Here is a 12,863-nt window from a genome sequence, read left to right on the forward strand (position 1 = left end):
CGTCCAGTTCAAGAAAACAAAAACAAAACAAAATCAATTTAAAAAAGCTTAGCATTAAATACAAGCCTTTTATACTCAATAAACTCCTGTTGTGACAGTAAAATCTGCCCACCGCTGAAGGTTGCTGATGTGAGTGCTGAGCTAGGACATGGAGAAGAGTCCTGGACAGTTAGAGGTGTTCATCTCACCTTTCAGCATTACTCTGGCTCTTATGTTCTCCTGAACTTCTGCCTTTAAAGTTAACACCATAATCCTTTGACCTCTCTCTCTTGAGGGACGCACAGTTGGGTTCATATTCAGGTCCAGGTTGGTTCCTGTGAAGAATGAAGGTTGTTGATGTGAGTGCTGAGCTCTGACATGGAGAAGAGTCATGGACAGTTAGAGATGTTCATCTCACCTCTGAGCTTTGCTCTGGCTCTCATCTTCCCCACACAGAGTGCTTTTAGAGGGAGGGGCTCCCTCCTGTGTGTCCTCACACTGATCCATCCTGCTGGATTCACTGGATCCACTGGATCAGCTCACACACACCTTCTACCTTCATCTGCAGAGGAAACACTCATCATCAGCTCTGATCCTCTTTCACTAACAGATCAGCTACTCTCAGTCTTCTTTTATGTTTCCTCCATTGACTGTATATAGAACTGGACAGAGTGGCTGAGATATTAAAAGTGCCTTACTGAAATGAAGCCAATAGACCCTTTTCACATAACGTTACACAAAATGATGAGTGTGTAAAGTGACATCCAGTTTACGGGTTTAGATCGACGAAGCTGACTGCTGAATGCTGTTTAAACCAATTTTACATAAAGAATATTAGGTAATCTAACCAATTGTAACCCATATTTTTACAATATTGTATTTTATAAATTAATTTACCCGGTTGTATTCATTTTCCCCTCTTTGATGGTTCATAAATCATTGTATAAATGTCAGTAGTCCTGCTGCAGGAATGCTGCACAGCTACTTCCCCAAAATCACATGGATGATATTAAACGAGTCAGGGATTATTTTTCTCTGACAACCTGGTTATGGTTAGACGAAGGCTACAGGTACTTCATTGAATGCTGCTTGTTTGATTATGATGAAGGCAATTCTGATTTTCTTCTTCTATCTTATGCTAATGCTAACGCTAGCTTTCCACAATGGGGATGAGACACAGAGCCGGGCAAGCTCTTTTCTGCCAAGTTAAAGTTGCTTACACTCAAGTGTTCATAAAATTACTAAAAACAGAGCTAAAGTTAGAGAATTTCGTATCCCTCCAAACAACTTCCTATTTCTAAGATTCAGGAAAAATTAAGCAGATCAAGAAAAACTGACAGAGATCCAACAATGAGGTGAAAAGAAAGAAAGATGTGAATTACTCCTCTGAGTTGTAGAAATGAGGCAGATCAGCTCTGGAGTCTGATTCAGTCATTTAGTGAAGAGACATAACCTGTCGATCAGAGCGAATGTTCCTGATTGCCAGTGTGATTATGCTGTGGTGTAAGTTTTGAGGTCGTTAACAAAAAACAGTTTGCAGTTTGCAAAACATGTGGATAAAAGGATTGCTGACAGAATTAACAATGACTAACTTTATCCGACTCTTGATATTACAGAAAGACCGGTAAGTTTTGAAGCTAACGCTAGCTCATCAGCTGATCGCTAGCTTCAGTCACATGAAACTACAGCAAACTCTTTTAACATTGTGTGGGTGTGATGGCAGTTGTGTGTTATCACAGACTGGAAACAGGTGATGTTGACATTTTAGATCTCTGATTCCTGCAGCAGGTAAGGAAGGCCTTGAGTTTTGGCTGCTGGGTGGAGCTTCTGTGTGAAGTTTTTAGGCTTGCTCATTTTGCTGTGCTTTGTTAAGTTTTATTTTTATATAGAGCCCTTCTCAGTCCTTTAATATTCGCTGCTTTCCTTTTGTTTTGTTTTTCCACATTTACAGCTTTACAGGTTTTTGGTCTCCATGTGTAGATAGATGTTTCTGTATTTTGATGCTTCACTTTTCATCATCCTCACCTGCCATCTTGAGCCATTTACTAATGATTAAAAAAATATTTGCCCACTACTCTGTAAATGCAATTTATATGTATGAGTATAATCAATTTAACCATAAATATACTCATAATATTCTGTGTATTTCCTGCTCGATTACAGTGTGAGTAAAGGAATACTTTGTGTACAAATTTGCAAAAAAATTGAAAAATTGCATTTTTGGGAATACTTTATATTAATTTGGTATTTTCAAAACCATTTCTAAGCTTTTTTTTTTTTAGCTTCTGTAGATTATGTCTCATCCATCCATTTTTTTAACCCATCATATCCCTTATAGTGATAGGGTTGTAGTTGAGCTTTGCCTAAAGCTCCTCATTACCTTCGACCACCATTGTGAACTGCTATACATTTTAATTTCTTTTCTCTAACATGTGACTGGTACATTATAAAGATCCTGAGATTAAATTTCAAAGATGAGCAGTAGCTGGGGTCCGTTCCAAGAAGCAGGTTCAACAAATTTAGTGTTAAAACTTGAACTCAGAGTTCGTGGTCTCATTTCTCAAACTTAGAGTTTTTGGTTTCAGAACAGCTGAAAATGTTTGATTCAATCAACTTGAAGTTGTTGGAACCAGAATCAGGTGCAAGCATCGCAATCATTTAAAGCCCTGATCAATGGAGCAAAGACAGCACGATTCACCATGGCAACGGGAGCAAACATCTGAGTTTCATACTTCCGGCAACGGAAATGGATTAGTTCCTGCAAGCATATGTCGACTCCAAGCTCAATTTCCACAAGAAAAGCAACACAACTGCAGCGGTAAAACAGAAAGATTCAAACTCAGGTCTCTGCACAAGGAAGCAGTGTTGATGACAACCAAGCTAACATTTGTCACATGCACAGAACGGTAGATGAGTCGACACGACTTCCCGGTGTTTGAAATTTAATGATTTCCATTGTTAAGGGTTTAAACTGAGAAAAAGAAAACTCTGTTTTATTAATAGCAAGTTCCTGGAAAAACTCACTATTTATAACATCTCTCAAATAAAAATGAATTGGGAAACTGCAGTCAGCCGACTCGTATCCCCAAAATCCTCTCCCGACATAAATAACATTTCCCCTGGATTAATCCACAACTTACTTCAATTAAACAAAAACAAAACTGAGGTTATTGTCTTTGGGGCTAAAGAAAAAAGGTTAGACGTCACTACAGAGCTTCAATCTATTCAACTAAAAACTACCAACCAGGCCAGAAACTTGGGTGTAGTGATAGACACAGACTTAAATTTTGATAAACACATTAAGGCAGTCACTAAATCAGCCTATTATCATCTCAAAAATATCTCAAGGATTAAAGATCTGATGTCTAAGCAGGACCTGGAGAAACTAGTGCATGCTTTCATCTTTAGTCGACTTGATTACTGTAACAGTGTTTTTACAGGACTACCAAAAAAATCCATCAGGAAACTGCAGCTTATTCAGAACTCTGCTGCTCGGGTTCTCACAAGGACCAAGAAAGTAGACCACATCAGTCCAGTTCTGAGGTCTTTACACTGGTTACCTGTCTGTCAGAGGATAGACTTTAAAGTTCTGTTACTGGTTTATAAAGCTTTGAATGGTTTAGCACCAAAATACATGACTGACCTCCTGACCCAGTATGTACCAGCCAGACCTCTCCGGTCATCTGGATCCGGTCTTTTATCAGTTCCTAGAGTCAGAACTAAACATGGAGAAGCTGCATTCAGCTTCTATGCTCCACAGATCTGGAACAGACTTCCAGAAAACCTTAGATCTGCTGAAACACTCAGTGTATTTAAATCCAGGTTAAAGACTCACCTGTTCTTAGTCGATTTCATTAATATGTATTCAAAAGTTTACGTCCGCACTGTCTATCTATGCTTGTTTTAAATTTTACTTTCTTTTAATTTTATTTTAATGATCACATTTTTACTATTTCTTTGGATTGTTTCTTTTAATGGGCTGCACGGTGGCACAGTGGTTAGCGCTCTTGCCTCACAGCAAGAAGGCCCCGGTTCGACTCCCGGCTGGGACCCCTCTGTGTGGAGTTTGCATGTTCTCCCCGTGCATGCGTGGGTTTTCACCGGGGACTCCGGCTTCCTCCCACCGTCCAAAAACATGCTTCATAGGTTAATTGGTGACTCTAAATTGCCCCTAGGTGTGTCTGTGAGAGTACTTGAGGCCCTGAGACAGACTGGCGACCTGTCCAGGGTGAACCCCGCCTTCGCTCGTCAGTAGCCGGGATAGGCTCCGGCAACCCCGCGAACCCGAAAGGTAAGAAGTGGTCAGGAAAATGGATGGATGTTTCTTTTAATGTTTTATGTAAAGCACTTTGAATTGTCTCTGTACATGAAATGTGCTATACAAATAAACTTGCCTTGCCTTACTCCTTTAAAACTGATTTAAATCCTGTATACGTTTCAGTTTCTGATGTGATCAGGCAGAGAAGAAAAATCCACCAAGCCTCAAAGTTTGTCCTTCACTGGAGCTCTGACTGTTTTATTCTGAGTATCTTTGTGTTTGTGCAGCAAGCTTCTATCAGAGATCAGCTGCTGTCTGTCCATCATCACCTCTGTCACTAACAAACTTCTGCCCATCTCTACCCCCTCCCTACTCTCCTCATCAACTCTTTCTAGATTTAGCCCCCCATATACCCCTCAGCATCACTTTCCGTTCTGAACAGAATAACTCGGTAAGACAAACTTCAGTCTGAGCTCTTTCTCTGCTGCTCTTCTTCCTCACAGATGAGATCACACATCCACATCACTGCCTTCATCATGAGTGGAGAAAACAAAAAATAAAGACTTACTGTGAAGAAAAAGAGGAAAGTTTGAGCCACTTTCACCGTCTCCTCCGGCTCTGTCTGCTCTGACATGACACACCTGAATGGAGCTTTTTTTCTGTATATGTAAATTCTGGAGGGTTGGACTTCCCTGTACTCATCATGTAAAGCAGCAAAACAGGAACACAGTGGTTCAGTCTCTAAAATTTATGGAGAACTTCCTGATAAACCAGAATCTGTGGCTGCAATTTGGATAACAACTACAGGAAGACTGTCATGACAGATGAAGCTTCAGGTCTTTTCGTCACTGTAAATTCTGTTTTTTTTATTTACTGACTGTTATTGAAGATTCAACCATGATTAATCAACGCTTTGTTTCTCAGTTCAAGATGATTTTACTGTTAAAGTATGTAAGGAAGTAATTACAGCTGCATTTATTTCATCAACACAATATTGGGAAGAATGAGCTGCTTATTAAGAGACACTGTACTGTTACATTTTCTGAGCTATGATCATTTTGAAGAAGTTGTAGGTTCATCCGAGGAAAGACAGTAGCAGGTGTTTGAAGAAAATAAAACAAAGATGCTTTTTTTACTGCAAGAATTTATGAAAACAAATTCAGTGTGATAAAAACAACCATTCTATATTGCGATTTACAATATTTTATAAATAAAACTAAACAAATATTCGATTAAGGCCCACAAATGTGTTTTCTGCTCATTTTTTGTAACTGTTTTGAATTTTGTCTGGGTTATAAAGGAAGCCAAACCATTTCACTTCCTCCACCGTGTTTGACAGTTGGTATCAGTACACGTGTTGCTATATCATGTCTGGTTTTTCAAAACATGGTGCTGACATTACCTGACAGCTCTGCTTTTGTCCTAAACTTTATCGTTTTTTTTTTTTTTTTTGCAAATGTAAATCTACATTTGGAACAACAGCAGCCTCACTAAACAAAATCCCTCTATAGCTGGACTCTCTTTAGCACGGAGCAAGTGAGCTAAAAAGGACAGAGCAGTCATCTACAAATGGGCCTATACAGTCTGTGTCTGTATGTCACATGACTTACTGCATTTACTCCATACACTCTTAAGAAGGTGAGTAAAAAAGATTGTTAAAAAAATCCCGGACACTAATCCAATTATTGCTAGTGTTTGGTCGAGTTCTTCATCATTGAACCATTTATCTTTTTAGTTTCTACAACAGAAAACTTTTCTGTTTGACCTTTGAGCTTTGTCACAAAACATCAAATTAATAAAAAGACACAAAACTGCCCCAAAACTTGATCAACTCTGACTTTCATTTTTTGTTGTTGTTGCAAAGTTCCAAAATATCCACATCCAAAGTTCGGAGGTTGTTTGTTTGCATGCACGGACACGCTCAGGCACGCTGAGGGACACCGGCTCTAGGATGACATCGGTGCCTCACAAATTAAGCTGTTTTACTTCAGGGTATAAAAAGAGTCCACAAAATGACTCAAATTTCATAAATAATTTGTTTTTTAGTGTTCCAAAGGTAATATATATTATAAAGGTAATATATGATCATATTAACGGATATAGTTTATGTAGTATTACCGTATGCCGTGACCAAGGATTGTGGAGTCTCTCGTATCTTTTTAACAGTAGCTTTATTCACTCATAACAGTAGCTCATGCCCTCCGGCTGCATACAAGTCCGTTCTCTTAAAGCTTCCCCCTTTCTTGCTGTTCGCCACCACATCAGTTCCTACCCAAGTGCCCTCACTACATCTCCCTCCTTTTAGCTAAGAGTCTGTTTCTTTTTATTCATCACAGAACAGTTTAACTGTAAACTATTGAAGCTTGGATTCATTAATAGTAAACAATTTCTTCAATAAACATTACAGCAGTTTTCAACAATGCTGCACAATCTTTCTTTGGTAAACATTATAAAACTTTTTAACAATACTTAACAATCTATTTTGCCTTCTTTTACATCTCCTTTTTTTTTTTTTTCAGTACAACAGAAATTAACATGTCTAAGGGTGACAATCTGTGTCCCCAAAACTGTGCAGGGATTATTGTGCCCTGTGAACCACAGTTTCCTAAGATGAACAGTTTTTATAAGTCCAGTCTCTGCGGGGTGCGAACAACCCGCCCCGATCGTGTAACCGTTGGGCCCTCAGGAATCACTCTGATGTGAGATCTGTTCCTCCTAAAGCGTCCAGATGGCATGTCGATGACATAGGAACGTGGGGTGTTGGCTGAACTGCTAACTGTTCCCGGGCTGTTGGTGTTCTTCACCCAGACCTGTTGCCCCGCTCTGAGCTCTTGTTTTGTTTGAGCTTTGTGTCTTTTGTTGAACCAGGAGGCTTGTTTCTGTTTCTGGTCCTGGTCCTTGCTCCGGAAATGTAGAAGATTCGGCCACTTTGGTTGAAGTTTCTCTTCACTGACGGGCAATGGTGTCCTGATGTTACGACCCATCAGCAGCTGTGCAGGTGAGGAGCCATGCGCCAATGGTGTGGCTCTGTATGCCATGAGAGCCTTGTGCGGATCTTCCCCCTTCTTCAGAAGAGCCTTGATAGTCTTCACAGCCCTCTCTGCTTCCCCGTTGCTTTGAGGGTAGTGGGGACTCGTGGTCACGTGGCTGAAATCATAGTCTTTTGCAAATGCTGCAAATTCAGCTGCTGAAAACTGAGGTCCGTTATCTGTTACAAGGGTTTCAGGAACTCCGTGCCGCGCAAAAATGGCCTTTAGTTTGTTTACTACTGGGACTGCAGTAGTAGAGGTAAGGTTTGCAACTTCGATGTATCGGGAAAAATAATCCACAACTAACAGGTACATGGCACGATTCCACTGGAAGAGATCAGCTGCTACGCGCTGCCATGGCCTGCTAGGGAGTTGTGTTGTCATGAGAGGCTCCGGTGCAACATGAACCTCCCGTGCGCACACTGTGCAGTTTTCAACTTTGGATTTGATTTGCTTGGTCAAACCTGGCCACCAAATGGACTGTTGTGCTCTGGCAATGCATTTTGTCATACCTTGGTGACCTTCATGCACCATTTTCAGCATTTCCTCCTGCATGTTGACTGGAATGACAAGTCTTTCACTTTTCATTAATAATCCATCTGCAATGAGCAGGTCTTGATGGTACTGCCAATACACTTGAAGCTCAGGTGGAAGTGCTTTCCTGCTGGTAGGCCATCCTGTTTGTACTAAGTTTTTCAGTTTCTGGCATGTAATGTCCATTTCCTGCGCCTTTCTGATTTGTGCTAGTTTGCTTTCAGATGCTGGTAACTGCTGCAAAATCTGGTTAACAGAGACACAAACATCTTCTTCCAACTGCTTATCCTGGATTGTGGGCGGAGCTTGGATGGGTGCTCTGGACAATGTATCTGCAGTAATTAAATTCTTTCCTGGAACGTGCTCGATTCTGTATGTGAAACGGAGTAGTCGCAACCTAAATCTCAGAATACGAGCTGGTAAGTCATCAAGAGCTCTGCTGCCAAGTAAGGAAATCAGAGGCTTATGATCAGTTTGGATCAAAAAGTCCATCCCTACCAGGTAAGACTGAAACCGCTCACAAGCCCAGGTCAGAGCGAGTGCCTCCTTTTCGATTTGTGCATATCTGCGCTCTGCATTTGTCATGCTGCGTGAAATGAAGGCCACAGGACGCCATTCACCCGTTGGTTGCTTCTGGGACAAGACTCCTCCTAATCCAAAAGAGGATGCATCTGCTGCAATTTTGGTCTCTCTGTTTAGGCAATACTGGGCGAGAACTGCTGGTGAGCTCAGTTCCTTGCGTAGCTCATCAAATGCACGCTGTTGTGCTGTTCCCCACTCCCAGTTGGTGTCTGCCTTGAGGAGCTCTCTTAACGGCTGTGTGAGTTCAGCGACACGTGGGGAGAACTTTCCAACATAGTTCACCATTCCCACAAATCTTTTCACATCAGCAGCATCTTTTGGTGTAGGCATCTCCTTGATCGCTCGGATTTTCCCTGGGTCTGCTTCAATCCCCTGTGCTGAGACAATGTGACCAAGAAACATGACTTTTTCCACTGCAAACTGGCACTTATCATTGTTGAGAGTCAACCCTTCCTGCTGAAGACGCTCCAACACCCGGTGCAGTCTTTGATCGTGCTGTTCCCGAGTGGACCCGAACACTAGTATGTCATCTGCGTGACACACAGTTCCGTCCAGACCTGACAGCATTTGGGTCAGTCTCTTTTGAAAGTGTTCAGGTGCGGATGATATTCCGAACGGCAATCTCTTGTAACAGTACCGTCCAAACGGGGTGATGAATGTGGTTAAAGGGACTGACTCAGGGTGTAGAGGTACTTGCCAAAACCCCGCTGTAGCATCCAGTTTTGTGAAGACTGTTGCTCCTGCGAACTTGGCCAACGTCTCATCCACAGCTGGCAGTATGTGGCGCTCTCTGCAAACATATTCGTTTAGGTGAGTCATGTCTGAACAGATCCTGACCTTTTCATTCGGTTTAGGGGCAACCACCATCCCAGCGCACCACTCTGTTGGTTCCTCAATAGCTTCGATCACTCCCATTTTCTCCATTCTCTCCAACTCTGCTTTCACTTTGTCATATAAGGGCAGTGGAACTCGTCGAGGCAGCGACAATGCATAGGGTTTGGCACCTTCTTTGAGTTTTATCTTGTACTCCCCCTTTAAGAGTCCCAGTCCTGTGAACACTTTGGGGTACGATTTTTTCATGTCATCCTCAAGTTCTTTAACGCTGTCTACGAGGTGAAGCAGACCTAATGCTGAGATGGCTGGAAAGCCCAGCAGAGGGGTGGACAGTCTCTGTATGACATACACTGGCTGTGTTGTTGTTCTGTCTTTGTATTTCATCACTGCGTCAAACTGACCTTTTACTTTCAGGGCTTCTCCACCAGGACCACACAGGGCTTTTTCTGCTTTGGCGAGCTGGCCGTGTAGATCTTTTGAGTAGGTGGCAGCTGGTATTACAGTCACATCCGCTCCTGTATCCAGTTTGAAAATTACATTTTTGCCATTCACTTCAACAGTTTTTTTCCAATTATTGGGATGTGTTCCAGCCGAAACTGCTCCCAGAAACAGTGTGTTGTCATCATCTTCAACGACTGCTCCGATTCTGCTCGATCTGCACACCGCTGCAAAATGTCCCTTTTTCTGACATTTCCTGCATATGGCGTCACGTGCTCCACATGTGCTTTTGGGGTGTGCAGGTGACTTGCCACAGCGGCCGCAGTTTTTGAATGCTTTTTGATTTTCACTCTGACTGTTTCTGTTGAACGTTTTTCGTGCCTGATATTCTTTAAATGTCTTTTTCTTAAACTTTAAAGCATCCACGTTTGCTTCCTTCACGTCCTTGATATTTGTTTCTCTCACAACGTGCTGTTGTTTCTTTATCTCTTCATGCTGTCTTATTTGTTGCACTGCCTTTTCCAGTGTTAATCCACTATCCATCTGCAGCTTTTCTGATAGAGTTTGGTACTGCGTTCCCACCACCAGCCTATCTCTTATCATTTCATCCTGCAGTGGCCCGTACTGGCAGTTTTCTGCTAACTTGTAGACTGCAGCTATGAAGGACTCAGCTGACTCCCCTGGTTCTTGGCTTCTTTTGTTAAAACGTGCTCTCTCATAAATGACATTTTGTTTTCCAATAAAGTGTTTATCAAAGGCTTCTTTTACACTCTTGTATTTTTTCTGTTCGTCGTTACTCAACCCGAGCGTGCTCAGAATATCATCTGCTTTATCGCCCATTGCGTACATTAAGGAGTTAACTTGGTACCTTTCGTCCTTGGCATCCAGTCCTGCTGCAATACGAAACCTTTCGAAACGGCGGATCCAATTGGGCCATGAGGAGTAGTCACCGAAGTTAAAATTTTCAGGTGGGTTGATCGAAAACAGGGAATCCATCTTCTTTTTCCGCTCTCCGGACTCACTTAGTTCGCGCCGTTAGCTTAGCCTTGGTTAGCTTCTCCCGGCTAGCGCTACAAAACCGCGGATTTTTTGCAGACGTCGTCTTCTGATCTTCCCTGAGACGGGCTTCTTCACTTCTGACACCATGTAGTATTACCGTATGCCGTGACCAAGGATTGTGGAGTCTCTCGTATCTTTTTAACAGTAGCTTTATTCACTCATAACAGTAGCTCATGCCCTCCGGCTGCATACAAGTCCGTTCTCTTAAAGCTTCCCCCTTTCTTGCTGTTCGCCACCACATCAGTTCCTACCCAAGTGCCCTCACTACAGTTTACTCTGAAAAATTATCAATCAGGACATACCCCAGCACTTTTAAAGATTTTGACTGACCTTCAAATTAATTTTGACTAGCAGAAGCTGACGGTGTTGCTGCTACTGGATCTTAGTGCTTCATTTGATACAATAGATCACCTTATTTTTTTAAGTAAGACTTCAAAGTCTGGTGGGCCTCTCAGGTCCTGTTCTTAACACTCATAGCTATGCTAATGATACTCAGCTTTCCATTGCTGTGACCCTATTAATGTCCTTTTTATTGTATTTTTGACATAAAGTCTTGGCTGACAGAGAACTTCTTGCAGCTCAACCCGGACAAAACTGAAGTTTTTGTTATCGGACCTGAATGCAAGAGAGAGTTAATTTAACCTACACTTCAGAATTTTAAAATTTCCCAGTCAATGAGAAATCTGGGAGTGATTTTGACTCAGAGCTCAATTTTATCCCACATATCAATAATTGTCACAGTTCAACAATCCTCCTCTACTGTCGACCACCAGAAGGAGCCATCGCCTGAGTATTGACATTCTCCTGACATCTTCCTCACTCTCCCATCAGCCTTTGCTCCCTGCTCCCAAGTTCACCAGCTGTTCCACATCAGACAATCATCTCAGAGACTATTCAGTCTGGCACCAAGCAGAACTCAGTGCGAAGTCTTGTTTTTGCTTTGTATACAGTCTGAGCGTTATTTCTTGGCTGTTTCTCTGTGTTCTGACCCTTGCCTGCTTACTCGTCTGCCAGCCTCGCTCCATGTGTTTGACTCTTGCCTGGATTATGACTCAGCTCTGCCTTGTGCTTGTTTTTTACTCACGTCATTAAACCTTTGCATGTGGATCCACATGTCTCAGTGCCTTTGTTATAGTAATGTTGTTAGCACAGGATTTTAATCTAATAATCTAATAATGGTGTAATGAACCAAGCGAAAGAATACCTCAAGAAGGACTTAATTTAAAATTTAAAACCAGTTCTTTTAATTCGTTACTCATTTTCTTTGCTCCTCCACCAGCCAACCAGTTTGTTGTTTGCAGTTGTCACATATTGTTTTCATGATGAACTTTGAGTGGATCCAAAAGTTTCAGGTCTGATTCCAGCTCAAAGAAAGTGAACAAGTTCTTCAGCTGCTCTGTTCTGGAACACTACCTTCAGATCTGCTTCAAAAGACCTGTTTTCATTTTCCCTTAGAAAAAATATGGCAGGATGAAACTCAGCTGACATACTTTGATGGCTTGTTATTATCTGAGTTTGACCTCTGTGTTCTTGTTGGTGTGAAACAAATACTTTGACAGGAGTTATAAGTATAAGAAGAAATAATTGAGGCCTCCAACATTTTTAGAGACTAAAACTTATATCTCTGCTTCATCTACTGGATGGAGATCTGTTTCTGCACTTTAAGTGTGCAGAAACACAACGGGTGAATACTTGATTCTGATTGGATCCTGTGTGTCGATGCACACCTTAAAAAGACGTTATGGTCATATAGTCCAAATGTTCTATATCATTGTGCAGGCTTCTTTAAAACAAACTTTCGCTTCATCCTTTGGACAAAAACAAGCTGTAGGAGGTGAACTCTCCGTTTATTTCACCTATCGCGAAAATCAGCATATAATAACACTTTATTTTACCGCTGCAGTCTAAGTCGGTGTCATCTCAGCAACCCATTGTCATGGAAACCAGACAATGCACTGAACCGTGTATAAACTAGTTCCCTTTTTTGTAAAAATGTCATCTAAATTTAAAAAAAAAGAAGAAGAACAAAGTACTAAAAATAGATTGAATATTTATTTCTTTTGTAAGCAATTAATGAATGCTGTGGAAACCTGAAACAAAAGACTATTACTTTGCAAAGTGTAATTTATCAGTGTTATTACACATTAATA

General features: G+C 41.5%; 2 protein-coding genes and 1 long non-coding RNA gene across 3 annotated transcripts in view; all 3 read right to left on the reverse strand.

Moving 5' to 3' along the window:
- Positions 1 to 295, reverse strand: part of LOC118599586 — a 2,996-nt gene extending 2,701 nt beyond the window's left edge. Inside the window, exon 1 of the long non-coding RNA XR_004948996.1 lies at positions 189 to 295. This is a non-coding gene — a long non-coding RNA (uncharacterized LOC118599586). The remainder of the gene's footprint in view (positions 1 to 188) is intronic.
- The window catches only part of LOC112139907 (NLR family CARD domain-containing protein 3-like), a 385,294-nt gene that overhangs the window by 162,549 nt on the left and 209,882 nt on the right, over positions 1 to 12,863 (reverse strand). The window lies entirely within an intron of this gene.
- The window catches only part of LOC112139908 (NACHT, LRR and PYD domains-containing protein 12-like), a 249,874-nt gene that overhangs the window by 76,704 nt on the left and 160,307 nt on the right, over positions 1 to 12,863 (reverse strand). The gene's annotated exons all lie outside the window — the stretch shown is intronic.

The sequence above is a fragment of the Oryzias melastigma genome, linkage group LG2 (assembly GCF_002922805.2).
Source record: "Oryzias melastigma strain HK-1 linkage group LG2, ASM292280v2, whole genome shotgun sequence".
Classification (NCBI taxonomy): domain Eukaryota; kingdom Metazoa; phylum Chordata; class Actinopteri; order Beloniformes; family Adrianichthyidae; genus Oryzias; species Oryzias melastigma.